General features: G+C 42.3%; 1 pseudogene; it reads right to left on the bottom strand.

Annotated features, from left to right (window-relative positions):
- Window positions 1-10719: 10719 nt before the first annotated feature.
- Window positions 10720-12800, bottom strand: LOC143587262 (arginine decarboxylase-like; annotated as a pseudogene).
- Window positions 12801-16721: the final 3921 nt, after the last annotated feature.

Below are 16721 nucleotides of genomic sequence, written 5' to 3'. Positions count from 1 at the left end.
ACCAACTTGGCTCCGAATTTGAGCCGGAATTGCCCGCCTCGGGCCCGACGGCTCGCCAGGCTCCTGACGGCAAGATTTCCATCTATAAGGAGTGTTTCTTTTTGGGCAATTTCTGTTTGCCCATTACTCGTTTTTTGTTGGAAGTTTTGGACGCATTTGAGCTGCATCTTAGCCAAATACATTACTCGAAATGGCTCGCCTTCGTCATTTCGAGTATACTTGTCATTGTATTGGTATCACACCCATGGCTGACAAGTTGTCGGCCTTCGACCAGTGGCGCTTGTCCCAGGGTTGGTATAATTTGTTTACCCGTCCTGGTGCCATGGCCATTGCTTTTGAGGCGCCGAAGAGTTTACACGAGTGGAAGAGTCTCTTCTTCTACGTTACTGCGCCTGTGATTCCCCATGCGATGCATTTTACGGACATGAAGGTGCTGCCTGAGCTTAAGCCAGTCCCCTATTCTTGGACTGACTGGTTCAATACTTTACAGGTCGCCTCTCCCCACTCTGTCACTACTCGGAGCGCGCCCTGGTGCTATTCGGTATGAGTCGTATTTGGGAAGATACGACTAAGGTTCCGGTGATCCATAACGGTGGTCAGGGTTAGTAGTTTATTTGGTTATTATGGACGACCACCTGATTAGTTAGCCTTTCTAATGTTTTTTTAAGAGGTGAAGGATCCCATGCTTTTTCTACAACCTGCGCCGGAGGGTGTCAAGGTCTTGTACAAGAGGGAGTTCGTTCCCCGTGAAGAGCCAATCCTCATGAAGACTGCCCCCAACTTTGTGTTTCCTTTTCTTATAGGGCAGTCACTTCCTCCGAGACCGCTACCACCTCCTAGCTTTGTTAACCCGAAAGAGGGTAAGTTTGTATCATTCTTTGCCTTCCTTTGTACGTTTCTTGACGATTAGTTGTTTGTATTTTTCAGGTAAACGGTCTCATATTGTGCCACCGATCTAAATGAAGTGGGAAGGGCGAACAATCTAGCGGTTGGAAGGCGGTTGCGCCATGGATGCCGCCGCAAAGAACGCCGTGAATGATGATGACGATGTCGTCCTAGTGTCCAACATTCCGTTTGGACCTCCGGTATCTTCATCGGCGACATTGCTTGTGTCTCCTGGTTCCGGTAGTGACGCCGTGTCACTCTCAACCGCCTATCACCAGGCTTTTGTTGGCTTCTCCTTGCCTTCAGTCTCGTAGCCTGTGACTGCTGTGTCTGTCGTGGGCACAAGTCTGCATGCCGCAACTCCAATTTTGGTGGCGATATGTCTTGTGTCTTTTGCAGCCTCCGCTCTTGGAACTGGTGTGGATACGAACATCGTATCTACCGGTCCAGCTTCTTGTTCTGCTGCCACTGGAGCGTTCACTGTCCTACACAATTCGGCGTCTGCACCCGCGGAAGAAGAAGAAGAAGAAGAGACGCCTCGCCTCTTCAAGAAGTCCCGCCTTGGTGGCTTTGTGAATATGAGCAGTTTAGTCAAGTCTCCAGATATAGCGTGTTATGCTTTTATATTCTATATTTGCAATGACCTTTCTCATGTAAACTTGAATTGTGGCATCGAGGTCGAAGATATCCTCTTCAACGAATGCTCCTGCGGTGTCCGCTGTCGCTTCTTCATTGGCGGCTGTTTTTGCTAGCTTCCCGATGATGACAAGTGTGCGTAACTTGTCTGAGGCGATGCCCGCTGTACAGATGATGACTTTTCCGATGATGACGGGTGTGGTTGGCCCGATTGAGGCCAAAACCATTGTGATGACGGTGCCTGTGTCTGCGGAATTTCTCTATCCCGTCCGACCCTCAGTCAACGACGTCAGTTGGACCGATTAAGGCAACTGTGGATGATTTGCCCAAGGTCATCAGTAGCGAGTCGGCGGGTGTTTCATTAGCCGACTTTATGAAGTCTAAGCAGTCTTCGCCAGACAAGACTCACGTTCTTGATGGTGATGAGATTGTGCAGACGCCTCGTTTTAGCGTCGGGGCGGTGGTACAAGGTAAATTTTTTGATGTTCCTGGTAGCAATGGTGGCGGCTCTAGCGGCGGGGTATTAAGTGTAGATACAGATCCCTATGATTCAATTGAGGCGAACCGTATATATCAGCCGAAGTGGAAGGTCACCCGCGGCGCCAGTTTTAAAGATCCTGCTACCTGTATAGAATTTTTGGAACATGTTGTTCCTCCTGGCGAGCGCATTGCTCGCGAATTCCAGCCTCGAAACAGTTTGTCCTCCGACGCCGTTTTTCACCATGTCCAGTCTGTCTCTAGTTTGGCAGAGCTGGTGTGCGACAATCGCGCCCTTCACGAAGAGAAGATCGAGATTACTGCTACCATGAAAGAAATGGAGCAATCGGTGAAAAACACCGAGGCTGCCACCTAGAAGGCGGGTCGAGAAGCAGCAGAGCACCGCCAGGCTCTGACTGTTTCTGAGGAGAAGTTGGCAAAGGTTGAGGCAGATTTGGCGGAATCTTTCCGTGAGCGTGCTGCACGCTAGAAGGAGTTCCAAGCTGCATGCAAGAAATCTAATGCTGATCTTGCTAATGCACACAGCCGCGCTCTTTCTGCCAAGGAGGCTTCCGCCAAACTCGAGGATGAAAACGCTGCCCTACGCAAGCGTATTGAAGAGTTGGAGGCGGAAGCTGAATTGAGGAAAGCGGATGCGGGCAAGCTAGCTGACACACTGGTCTCCCATGAGAATACTATCGAGTCTGACCGTTGAGCGTGCCGCTGCTGTCGCTGATCGCGATTGGCTACCGAAACATGCCATCTGCAAGGTAATTTTTATTTTGCTATCCTCTTGTGTTTTTTATTAATATTAATGTCATTCTTTCGCAGGCTGCCCAACGCATCATTACCGATGATGACTTAGCGAAGTGTGTTGGACACCTTGTTACCGCTGCGCAGCAACTGGGGCACATAACTGTCTTTTAGGAGGCTACTATGCATTTGCGCGACCACCTTCCTCCTGAAGCCTACGTTATTCAAGGCATCGATGTGGAAGTGGAGTAAAAAGCTGCTGAGATGGAGTATGATGCTCTTTCGTTTCCCATCCTTTCTTCCGTTGCCCAGTACGCCAAAGAAGAAAATGGCATGCAGTTATTGAGGAAGCTGCTGGAGCCCGACCAAGCCGGTCCTTCCACCAGTCACGGAGGTGACGGTGAAGATACCGTTGCCGCTCTTGATCAGACGGGAAAGAGTTTAAATGATGTTGACTAGGGTTTCCCGCTGATTTGTATAGTTAGGATTGTATTTTCCTTTGCACATGTTGGTATCCTCTTGTAAATATTTTTTGTATTTATATGAAATGAGCTTTTGTTTCTCTTATCCTGTGAAACGCGGAGTATCGTTTTTATTGTTTTGTTGGCCCTTGGTCCGTTTTTACAAATTTGAAATCGATTTACATGTAACACCTTCGCAGCTGCACCGCGTTCCATGTTCTTGGAATTGGCGAGCCATCAAGTTGCATCAGCGCATAAGCGCCTTTTCCCAATACTTCTTTTATTAGATAGGGACCTTCCCATGTTGGCGCTAGCTTTCCTTGAGCTTGAGATTTTGATGCCTCGTTGTTGTGGAGGACGTAATCTCCAACATTGAACTCACAAATTTTTACTCTTGTATCATAATACTTCTGGAGTTGGCGTTTGTAAGTTTGTTCACGCATTGCTGCCAACTCTCTTCATTCTTCCAGAAGCATTTAGTCCAATCGCCTTTCGGCTTCATTGTCACTCGTGAGTGTAACTCTTGGAGATGGCACTCTGACTTCTGCCGGAATCATTGCTTCCGTGCCATAAGTCAGGCTGAATGGAGTTTCGACGTTGCTTGTATTTTTTTGGGTGCGTATCGCCCAAAGGACATGCGCGAGTTGATCAACCCAACCCAACTTGTAATCCGCCAGTCTTCTTTTTATTATGCCGACGATGTTTCGATTGGTGTGTTCCACTTTTCTGTTCCCTTGCGGGTGGGCGATGGAAGTGAACGTTTGAATGATATTCAACTCTTTGAGCCATTCCCTAATGCGCTGGTCTGCGAATGGTGTTCCATTATCGATGACCAAGTTCATGGGCAACCCAACACGGCATATGATAAACTCCAAAATGAATTTCTTGATGCTGGCCGCATTTATCGTTGCCACTGGTTTTGCTTCAATCCATTTGGTGAAGTAATCTATTGCGACTATTAGGAAGTTCACTCGCCCTGGCGCTTCAGAAACGACCCTGTTTTGTCAATCGCCCATTTTTGGAATGGCCAAGATGCTGTTACCGGGATCATTGCATTTTTTGGGCCCAAGGTGTTTGGTGCATGGCGCTGGCATGTGCTGCACCGCCTTAGTTCTTTTTTAGAATCTACGTGCATGCCCGGCCAGTAATATCCCGTGTTCATGATCTTTGCTACCACCATTCTTGGTCCTGCATGGATGCCACAAATTCCTTCGTGAATTTCTCTCAACAGGTAATTTGCATCTTGCGCATCCACACATCGGAGAAGTGGCCCCAAATAAGATCGTTTGTACAAAATGCCATTCTGAAGTGTATAATTCAGCGCTTTGTGACGGATCTTTCGGGCCTCTGTCTTTTGGTCTAGCAAGGTGCCTGACGACAAGAAATTGACAATTGGTTTGCATCCAGTTTGGTGTAGCTGCAGAGCATACACAGACTTCTCTCCTGATTGTTGAAGGGTTTGTTAACACTTCTACGCGGACGTCTTTGGCGAGGTGTTCGAAGCTTACCGAAGCTAATTTGCTAAGAGCATCTGCTTGTTTATTCTCGCTTCGTTTCACATGTTTCACTTTACACGTGATGAAGGTTCCTATTAGTGCCTTAGCTTGCGCCAGGTATGATGCCATTTTATCGTCTTTTGCATTATATGAGCCTTCTATTTGATTCTCCACCGACATTAAATCGACGTGCGCTTCTAAATGTTGAGCCTCCAACTTTTTGGCGATTCTCAAACCAGCCAACAACACTTTATATTCCACCTTGTTATTTGTGCTCTTGAATTCGAGGCGTATTGCGTATGTGAAGTCTTGCCCTTCTTGGTTGGTTATTCTTAACACTGCGCCTGCACCTTCGTCATTGGATGCCCCGTCAGTGAACAATTTCCAAACTTGTTCTTTTTGTTGTGCTGCGGGGGGGTCTATCTCTTTTCGGGATTCTTCCTCTTTCTCATGGTACCTCCGCCATGAAGTCTGCCAAAACCTGACCTTTGATTGTTGGCCTAGGTTTGTATTCGATGGCGTGTTCTCCCAACTCTATCGCACACTTTGCCAGTCTTCCGGATAATTCTGGTTTGCTTAACATGTTTTGCAGGCGATAGTTGGTGAGAACATGTATCGGGTGGCCTTGGAAGTATCTTCTCAGACGGCGCGCCGTTTGTACCAGCGACATGACCAATTTTTCCAAAGTGGAATACCTTGTTTCCGCATCCGCTAGGGTGCGACTTACATAGTAGATAGCTGTATGGACACCACTTTATTACACCATTAGTACCGCGCTAATTGTCATTTCAGAAGCCGCTAAATATATTATCAGCGGTTCTTTGGCCTTTGGTGCCGTCAGTGTTGGCAATTCTACTAAACGCGACTTGATTTCTTGGAACGCCGCTTCTGCTTCCACCGTCCATCGAAGTTGAGACTTTTTAAGACAGTTTCTCAGGGTTGAGACAAATGGAAAAGATATTTTCGCCTGACTTGACAAGAATCTATTGAGTGTGACCAACCGGCCATTAAGTGTTTGCACTTGCTTGATAGTATTTGGGGAGGGCATTTTCAATACTGCTTCCACTTTCTCTGGATTGGCTTTGAAGCCACAGTTGGTTACGATCTCTCCCAGGAATTTTCCTTCTTCCAACCCGAAGGAACATTTCCCAGGGTTGAGTTTATGCTGATCAAACGCAGCGTCTTGAAAGTTTCTTCCATATCTTTTAGCATCGCTTCATCTGTCTCGCTTTTGATGACCAAGTCATCCATGTAAACTTCTAGGTTTCTCCCAATTTGGGACTTGAATTCCTTGTCCATTAGGCGTTGGTACGTGGACCCAGCGTATTTGAGGCCAAATGGCATCATCTTGTAACAATATGTTCCATTGTTTGTTCGGAACGCTGTTTTGTCTTGGTCTCCCGCCGCCATGTGAATCTGATGGTACCCTTTATACACTTCCAAGAAACATTTGAACTGGAAGGGGACGAGCGCGTCCACCTTTAGGTCGATTTTTGGTAAAGGGTAGCAATCTTTTGGACACGCTTTATTGAGATCTTTGAAGGCGATGCACATGCGCCATTGTCCGTTTGCCTTTAGTACCATTACCGGGTTGGCCACCCATGTTTGGTATTGAATTTTGTGGATTATCCCTGCATCTAGCAGTTGCTGAACTTGTTCATCACAGGCTTTTTCTTGCTCTGGTCCCATCTTTCGTCGCTTTTGTACGACTGGGACAAAAGCCGAATTAACTTTCAATTTGTGTTCTGCCTTGATTCTTGGGACCCCAGTTATGTCTGCCGGGGTCCATGCGAACACATCCACATTGTTGATCAGCAACCTTTTCAGCGCATTTCGCGCTTTGTTAGAAATGGTGGGCCCGATTGTTACGCTTTGCTCTGGGAACTTCCTGTTGAGCACCCATTTCTCTACTTCTTTTACTTTGCTCATTTTTAACATCTTCGGTGGCGTTGTTTTTACTTCTGCCACGTGACATTCCTTGTTGGCCTAGATCATCGCCACCCCTGTTGGGGTTGGTACCCATAGTATACCATGGGCTGTTGAGGGGTTGGCATTAAAGTCTCCAATCGCCTCCCTTCACAGGATTACATCATAATGTGGGTGTGGCATTTCCATGACCAGGAACTCCACATCTTCTGTTCTCGAGTGTATCCCGTCGGTTAGTGTAACGGGAAACGTCAATTGTCCCAGCGGGTATTCGATACTCTGATTGAAACCAGTTATTGGGGGCGTTGACGGGTATCAACCTTTGCTTGTATTTTTCTTCCAACAGATCGAAACAGTGGCGTTACATAATGTTAGACGTTGCCCCCGCATCAATAAAGAAGTGAGGTATCCGGTAGTGTCCAAATACTGCTGTGACCACTAGCGGTGCATTCCTATTCGCTCCTCCATTTACCTTTGGGAAAATTACTTGTTCTTCTTTCCAGGCGGCATGTTCCACCTGGCTATGCTTTTTGGCTCTCATGCCACCAGAGATCATGTTGGCATGAAGGTCTTTGATTTTCTTTTCCGGCCTCCCACCGTCACGTGGAGGCGGACGTCTGTATCTCCCTTTGATACTTTTGACCAGGTGGTCCAACTTTCCATTTTTGACGCATTCTTCAATGGCATCCTTCAAGTTCGAACACTGATTTGTTGTGTGGTCATGTTGCTCATGGTAGTCACAGTAACTTTTCATGTCCGTGTTTGGCCCTAGTTTGATTGGAGCTAGCTTCTTGAGCTGGATACCCTCCGTATACATTATTTGTGTTGAGATTTTGGTTAGCGGGGTCCATCTGTTGGACGCGTGTGTCTGCCCTTTCTTATTTATTTTAAAGGGCTCGTATGGCGCGGTCTCCTTTTGTTGGCTTTCATTGTTTAGTCTTGACCATACGGAAGACATCTTTTTGCCTTGACGGGCTCTGTTGATATCGTTTCTTGCGTCATTTCGCATTAACTCTTTGCCTAAACTCTTTTCTGTTCGCGCATACCTTTTGGCATCGTCCCAACGGTGAGGCATACCATCCCTGCCCGTAAGGTTTCGAATCAAATCGTTACATCTCACATTTTGGCGGAAGGCTACGCACAAGAGTTCTTCACTGACACCACCAATGTTCAAGCCCTCCTGGTTGAACCTGGTGATGAAATCTTGCAACTTTTCATTATCTCTTCTGGTTACATTAAGGATGTCTGCTGGGTCACTGATGTGACTCCGCTGCTGGCTAAATTGTTGGATGAACTTACTTGATAAGTCTTCCCAACTTGTAATCTGTCATTCTGGTAATCTTTCGAACCAAGCCCTCGCGGATTCGACCAACGTTAGTGTAAAAATATGGCACCATAATGGCATAGTCCACCCTGATACTAACCCGGGGGCTATGTAAGTTTGTAAGTGATCGTCTGGATCTGACAGACCATCGCACTGGCCTACTGTTGGCGGAATCTCTGGGTTTTCCGGCAACTCCGCCTCGGCGATCTTCCTTACGAACTTTGACTTTCCCGTCGAAGTTGTTGGAGTGTACGGTTTGGAGAAGTCCTCGTTCGCGTCAGGGTGGTACTTTATTAACCTTTTGATGGCGGCATCCAGACCCCTCCAACTTGCTTCGTAGTCGGGGTCCTCTAGCCTTGAGTCACCTTCCAGACGCGATCGATGTGACTTTTCCGCCTTGCTGTTCTGTCTAACGACTGGCGCTTTGCCAACTGGTGTTTTTGTACGAACTGGATTTGACTCCTCTTCGTACTCATCTTCTTCTTCACCATTACTGTTGGCTTCCGTATCGAACAATGTTCTTGGTTGAACAACTACTGCCAGTTTTTCTTAGACCCTGTCCTAAAGTTTTTGATGTTCAGCTTCTAACCAGGACATTATTTGTGGCGGCATGGTCGCTTGTGAACATGACTTCGTTTTTGCTTTTTCCGTAATGGAAGCGCGAAGGGTGGACGCATCAACGATGCCTTCGCCGCTACCTATTACGTCAAGAACTTCTATGTTTCCTTCTTGGTTGGCCTTTGACTGTTGGCCAACCTCTTTAGCTGGAGTTTTGCCACTCATCTGGATCAAGAAATGAGTGTTTTGAGAGTTTTAACTGTTCTAGAAATATGCACGGATGGTGCCAATGAAGAAACACGAATCCACCCCTCACGGTCTAATGAGTTAGTCCGAGGGGTATGGTTAAGTATTCTTCACGATGGGTTATAATCCTTCTTGGTGCAGACGAGTATATCCTGCAAAACAGAACACCGTGAGCTCGTTACGAGGAATGTGGGTGGGTGGGGGGGATTTTCTCTCGTAACCACCCTCCGGCGTGAGAATCAGTACTTGGTAGTACAGTAAAAATGTATTGAGAGAAAGAGTTGTAATATTGGATTGTGGATCCTTTACCGTTTGGAGATGCATTGGTATTTATAGCCGGAGGAGAGAGAGTATGGTCAACTGCCATGTCAGCCTTTCCACCAATTATATTCTCCACTCGTGCGTTTGTGGAGGTTGGTGGACATCATGGCCTTTTGTCCTAGACGTGTTGTACTATTTTGTACCGTTCTTTATGTGTTGTCAAATCCCCATTGGTTGGGTGATATTCCCAATGTAAATTCTTCCTTTTTGTCCCATGCTGGTGTAAATCTTTGCCTTACCATTCCCGAGGTGTCAGGGAATGTTTATTATATAGGCTATGGTCTTGGCGCCATGCAGCCTGTTCAGCGCACAGTCTGCCCGCTTTTATTAGGCTATGGTTAAGGAGCCAAGTCGTCCGCCTGGCGCATAATTTGTCCTCTCATCGGGTGTTATATTAACTTGACGGTAGGTTTAATACCCTACCTCTACATATGCAATTATACATTTTTTCAATCTCTTTTACTTGCACTTAAACCTCTAGTGACACATTAATGTGTGAAGAAGATACAAACAGTAACGAATCTTAATTAATTTATTTTTTAATCTTAATTTGTTTATATGAAACTTGGGACACAACACTCAACTTGTTTCTCTTCATTTTCTTTCCTTTCTTTTCATTAATATGACTCGGGAACAAAACGTTAATCTGGGAGTGATGAAAATATAAAGCTATAAGAGTATCCATAATGGTAGCGAAAAACGCTTTGCCATGTTGCTGCAGCCACACGTGATGAAAAACGCCTCATAGAATATACGTAATGGTTTCACTCATTCAATACAATAAAAACAATATTTAAAAGAAATAAATAAAGAAATTAAGTAAAGGATGATGTGCCGAATTATTATTGGTTGCTTAAAACAAATGGGATCTTCACCTGCGCCTCTACGCCGTTCCACAACAAAGGAACGCCAAGGAGGGAAACACCCATCTTCTTTCACATGCGTAGTGGCTTTTTGTAGTGAATTTTGCATGGGCAACACCCCATAACTATCTTTTTAGATGATCGCTTATTAAACCAATCATCTAACAAATTTACTCGTCATATAATTTAAAACCTAGATAACATGATAAATAATTATTTATCTTGATTTTTATACTACTTATTTTATTTTGTTGAAAACATGTTTACCGTTTACTGTTTATAAGAAAAGGTCACGAAGGAAATAAACGTCATCTCCCGTCGATTTATATGTTTTGTTATATAAGGCTCGACCGATATCTAACTTTAACATGCCACATCATGAGTACGCATTGGGAGGTCAATCAACAATAATAGCTAATGACAAAACGAATTCACATGACACAAGCCACATGTTGATTGATTAATCATGTCACATGAAGCACTTTTCTATCCGACTCTTTATGAATTTGATGTTTGAAAGCATGAAAGGACAATTAATGCAAGTTCTTACTCTATAATTTTCTGTTGCGAAACTTTATTTAACACATTATACATATGCAATTTGATTAATGTATTTATTCAATCAGTCTCCACCTTTCACTTTTCTTTTTCAATCGACACATTATGTTTTTGTCAAATTCATTATTATAATTCCTTTTACTTTTCTCAATAACCAGCTTATCATAATTATCTTATTTTCAAATGTGAACAATAGCCAAAATCATTGTAGTCAATTACGGATGTCCAGATTCGAACAACCCATTGTTGCCCTTTGCATGCCATTTGCAGCCCGCAACTAAGTAAGGCATGTTGTGGAAAGACTGAGCAATGCCATTTGCAATCATAGCTCCACACATGTTACCATCATCATGAACATATTCTTCAATCCTGTGCTTAAGCGTCTCAAACATGATCTCTCGCTCGTGCTGCATTGAACGGAGAACATCACCGTTAGATGGACCACACATCGCTCTTGTAATTGTAAATCCAAATGGCCCATCGCTCCGAGACACATAAACCACACTTGGACCATCAAACAAATTGTGGACACCCCCAAGGACCTCTTGATAACACCTCCCAAGAACATCCCCAAATAGTATTTCTTCCCCTTGTATCCTTCCAATCCATGGATCGGTAAGCTCGATTCGCCGCCAATGAACTTGTCAATTTTCCCATCACTATCACAAGTTAGATCCCACAGAATTCCCCTTTTGTTTGGGCGTTGGTCTAGGCGATGGATTGGAATGATGGGGAACAATTGTTTTATCGCCCAGAAATCTGGAACCGATGCAAAAACAGAAAGATTGCATTGATAAGTGCTTATAGGGTTGGATGCCCCAATTTCCTTGGCCACCGAATCACATAACCGATCGGTAGCAGCCAACTGTTCCATGCTCAATGATCCGTCTTTGAACTTCTCGACACATCTTTGTTTCAGTTGATTAACATAAACCAAACAAGCCTCAAAATCTCCTCTAACAACAGAATGTGATAGATTGCCATAGTCAGAACGAGCGTCCACAGGGAGCTGCTCGATATCAAAAGAAGACATGGCTGGAGCCGTGTACTTGCTGGAACCAAGGACCTCAAATATCAGAACTGAATGGTGGGATACGAGGGCACGGCCACTCTCGCTGCAAATCACAGGATGCTTCACGGATTTCCCATCACAAACACACTTGACTGCCTGGACAACCGCCATTGCATATTCTTGTAAAGTATAAGCAACAGAGGAATCAGAATTAGTGGATTTTGAACCATCGTAATCGATCCCAAGCCCACCACCTATATCAATAACTTGCATTGAAGCACCAAGGCGGACTAACTCGCAGTAAATTTGAGCGGCTTCAGCAACGCCATCAGCAAGCAAGGCTGTGGAAGGGATTTGAGATCCGATAGGGAAGTGGAGCAACTGGAAGCAATCCAACATGCCACGTTGTTCTAGCCGTTTCACAACACCGAGAATTTGCGAGGTAGTGAGACCGAATTTACCATTTTCTCCCGAAGTTGATCCAAAATGGCCAGAATGCTTGGTCCTGAGCTTAGCACGAACGCCAATGACGGGTCGAATGCCTAGCCTTAAGCTGATATCAATCACAGCATCCAGCTCTTCCTCTTGTTCCAGAACAATCACGGTGTTTAATGAAAGCTTTCGCGCAACTAAAGCTAGTGAGATGTATTCAGGATCTTTGAAACAGTTGCATATCAAGAGAGATTCGGGGCTACCTTTGCAAAGACAGCTCATGGCCAGAAGAAGCTCGGGTTTGGAACCAGCTTCTAACCCGAACCGAAACGAGGATCCAAACTTGACCATGTCCTCTACTAGGAAACGGTCCTGATTGCATTTTACAGGATAAACTCCTTGGTAATGAGAGTTATAGTGTTGGGACTTGATAGCATAATTGAATGCGGATTGGAGGCATTCGAGGCGGTCTTTCAGAATATCAGGAGACCGAATGATGAGTGGGAGTGGGAGTGGGAGGTCCAGGCCTCCGGTACATTTTGAACCGGAGGCCTTGTTCACGACCGTAAGGAGATCTATCTCCTCATGGTCCAAGGTCCGGGCACCATGCGGACGGATGGTGATGTTACCAGAGGAGTTGATGGAGAAGTAAGGTGCACCCCAACCACCAATGTTATAGAGATCCTTAGAATGAGACGGTGTCCAACGACAATACTGAGCGATAGATGACGCGTCGGTTATGATCGATTTGGAAACTGCCCGCCGTGTGGGGAGAGCGCTACTTCAAGCCGAGTAGCTGGAAGGAGGGTAGAGAGCAGCCTTGACGGCGATGGAGAATGATAAGGCAGGCATCTTTCCCTACGGATTTTAAAGTTGACGGGAATTGCATGAGACTATATATATGTATTGCTCTTTATATAGCTAGACTAGAGGAGGTTGTTGTTCGCCACGTCACCAACATTTCATTTTTTCTTGGTCCTTTTTAATTCTATAAATGGTGAGCAACTCAAGGTAATAGTAAGTAAATCAAAAACTAGCTGACCACCACGTACAATGTGTGACGGATACAATATAATTTTGTCTTTGTATGATGGTGATGGTGATGGTGTGTTGCATGTTTCTAACCTTATTTAATTACCAACTAACTGACTAAACCAATGTTTTTAGACCTGGTCCGGATGTTGACTCGCATACTATATCGGGTCAAAAGTCGAACTGACCCAGAAGGCAGACGGGTGTTTGATCCGGATAACGTCATAAATAAATTAAATATATAACTATTTATATATGTAATTCATATACATATAAAAAATAACACTAACCAAAAATAATACTCTATCCGTCCCAATTTAAATGTCCTATTTTGACTTTTCAAGTCTTTATTTTGCAACTTTGACTGTAAATATTTTTGTTCGTGTCATATAATACTTGATGAAAATTATATCAATGTAAAATACATTTAAAACTCAATCCATTCATATAATTTTCATCAAAAATTATATGATACGAACAAAAATATTTACGGTCAAAGTTGTAAAAGAAAGACTTAAAAAGTCAAACTAGGACATTTAAATTGGGAGGGAGGGAGTAGTAATAATAAGTTAATAACAAAACTTTAATATTTAGTTTTCATACATTGCATTTTGAATATATTGGATCAATAAAGACATCAACTAAAGCTTCTATCTAGAAAATGACCCAAGTTCGAATCTCGTTATATACATTCATTTTGGATTTAATGAAAAAACTGGGTTTTATCGGTTGACCCGTCGGGTCACCGGGTCCGGGCCGACCACCACTCTGAAAACCTGGCCAGGTTTTTAGAAAACGGCCCAAATACCCTGTCCCGGCCCGAATCTGAGACTGTGTCCCGAGCACTACAATACGCAATGGCTGTCCGAGCACTACAATAATAATAATAATAATAATAATAATAATAATAATAATAATAATAATAATAAACATATTTAATTCATTTATGATAATTTATTATATATTACTAGACGGGTGCCTGCGCGATGCAGCGGGTGTTTGAACACAGACACTGTTAATCACGTAACAAATATGAGTGTTTATGGTTCGGTTAAAACCTTGAAATCGTTTAATTAACCGGTCATTGTTTTGACTTCTTTTTTATATTTCTTTTTTACTTTCGGTTAGTTGGTCGGTTTCAAAATTTTCAAAACGTAGTGAACGATTGATTCGCGGTTTATATTGGAAACCGGCCATATGAAACCAGACTAGACTGTAAATGTTGAATGCATTTTAATGTTTTTTATTATTAATTATTAGGTATGTTTCGTTATATATATTATATATAGTTAAAATATAATTGAACATAATCTTTTTAATACACATAACTTGTCTATTACAACTTTAAATTAACCTAATTGAAGTCTAATTCTTTTTGTACTTCTTTTTGTTATTATTTTGCGTCGTAGGTCTTCCATTAATGTTTACCATTTATGTAGCAAAAACTATAATTCTTTATTACGGTCCTCTCAAATATCATATTATGTTGATGTTTAGTTAAAATTGATGGCAGTTAAATTAATAATTATTTTAAACTAAATTTATTATTAATGTTTAAACTGTGAAACCAAAATGGAATTAGGCCGTTGGTAACGATTCGGTTTCAACTTTCAATGGTTCATTTTGGTTTTGGACAAAAAAAAGTCGGTATTAATGGTTGGTCTCATAAGCTTAACTTAAAAACCATCAAAACCGACACTAAACAACCTTACCTAACGTATTAATTTACTTAATTTGAAAATAATTATAACAATATCATATTCAAATTAAAGAGAATAAAATGTTCGTTTTTATGGTATAATTTTTTTTATAAAAATATTAACGTATGAAAATGTTATAGTCGTTTAAAAATCATGGATGAGAAGTTAGTTACTTAGTTTAAAACTTAAATTAAAAACATAATATGGTTAAAAATAAATGATCAAACTTGTAAGTTGAATGAATTATGTTTAAAATACAAGTTTACCCCTACTAATACATGTACATTATGCATTAGCATTTGTAAAACTCTTAAAATCAAGTGTCTTAATTTGCCCTTTTTTGGTGTATTATATATAGTATAGTTATATATAGATTTAGAAAGATCCCCATACACATGGGGTGTTCAGAATAATCGAAATCGAAAAAAATCTAAGACAGAATCGTATTCGTAATCGAAAAACACAATCTGAACTCAGAATTCGATTTTCGATGTGATTATAACTGTAAACCAAATTCTGAATTCGATTTACGGATATGTTTTTTTTTATTTTTAAGCGATTAGTTCAATTTAGTCAGTTAAATGAATTAATCTATTAAATTACAAATTGTACAAATTATATTTTATGTATGGCCCATTTTTTAAAGCCCATTTACAACCCAATGTCCATGCCCACAGTTCTAAATCTTTTATATACTCATAATCACTAATCAGTCGTCGACTCATTGACAGTTCCATGTTTTATTGTGGCCTTTAACTTTTGGTTTTAAGATGTATATGTTGTGTTTGTTTATTATGTGTATGGCCCCGAACCCGGTAGCCCTACTTTAATGTCGGATTTACTCATAAACACAGTTCTTACAAATTAGAGTTCATTAAAACCTCTCGCGGAAACGTTAACTTCAATTATTCGTTACAAAACATACAAACTTGTCTTTAAAACGTATCATAGTACATTACATTTAAAACATCATTTCTTCCATCATCAAATGCCAGTCGTTCAATCCTTTCCATGTGTCATCCTCATTCTAGCTCCTTATACGTATTTACTTGCCTGCATACTAAAAGTCAGCTACGCTGAGTGAGTTCTAGTTAATCAGGCAACTTACCATACAACCATTTCATGCATTTATATATATACATATGTGTCCGAAGACACATAGTCGTTCATCTAACCTGCTCACCTCGCCATTAACCTCTTTACTGCCCATACATCTTAGCCACTTAATTACGAAAGCATATTGAGGCTTGCCCTCACACGTACTTACGTATTGCCACTTATTTAACGAAGGCATGTAGAGGCTTGCTCTCCCACGTACTATCGTTGTGCCACTTAATAATGAAGACACGTATAGGCTTACCCTACCACGTACTATCGTCATGCCACTTACACCCTTACCAACTTGTTACCACTTCTACCACACTCTAACTCTACTCACCTACAACACACTTCTTATGGTTACATCAGTTACATAATAAACAAGTCACAACATAACATTCATATACACTGCTTATTACCTGGCAATCATTCTCTTTGGCGATACGTACAATATTCGAAGATCGTTCACGCACCGACAAACTTCCATTCATAACATCTATATATATATATACATATATATATATCATATCAAACATTATAGCATACACTTACCACTTATGGTAAGTGTATTCACACTTCAATGAGTATGCACACAGCCCCGAAAACATAACAAGGAAGTGGGGTTAGAAACTCACCTGAACGCGGTTGTGTTCATCGTTTACAGTTATTCCTTTCTTTAGCTGTGCGCGACTAACTTTTTAATAAACAAAAAATTAAATACTGCTCTAGCCCTTCTTAACTGTTTACGTAACTAATCTTGAGCGTCTAAGCCGATTTTACTTCATTGAGTCATTACCCGGTTAGTTAATTGTTACTCGATAACCTTTAAAAACTTCTTTCATAATTAGTAAAGTCTAGGGGCTTCTAGGTAATTAAATCATTCTATCTTAAGTCCAGGGACCATTCTGTCATTACTTTAAAGTCTAATTCGTTATTCAGAACA

The sequence above is a fragment of the Bidens hawaiensis genome, unplaced genomic scaffold (assembly GCF_021521415.1).
Source record: "Bidens hawaiensis isolate Kalapana, Puna unplaced genomic scaffold, B.hawaiensis_p1.1 tig00035433_1, whole genome shotgun sequence".
Classification (NCBI taxonomy): Eukaryota; Viridiplantae; Streptophyta; class Magnoliopsida; order Asterales; family Asteraceae; genus Bidens; species Bidens hawaiensis.
This window is presented reverse-complemented; position numbering and strand designations above follow the sequence as displayed.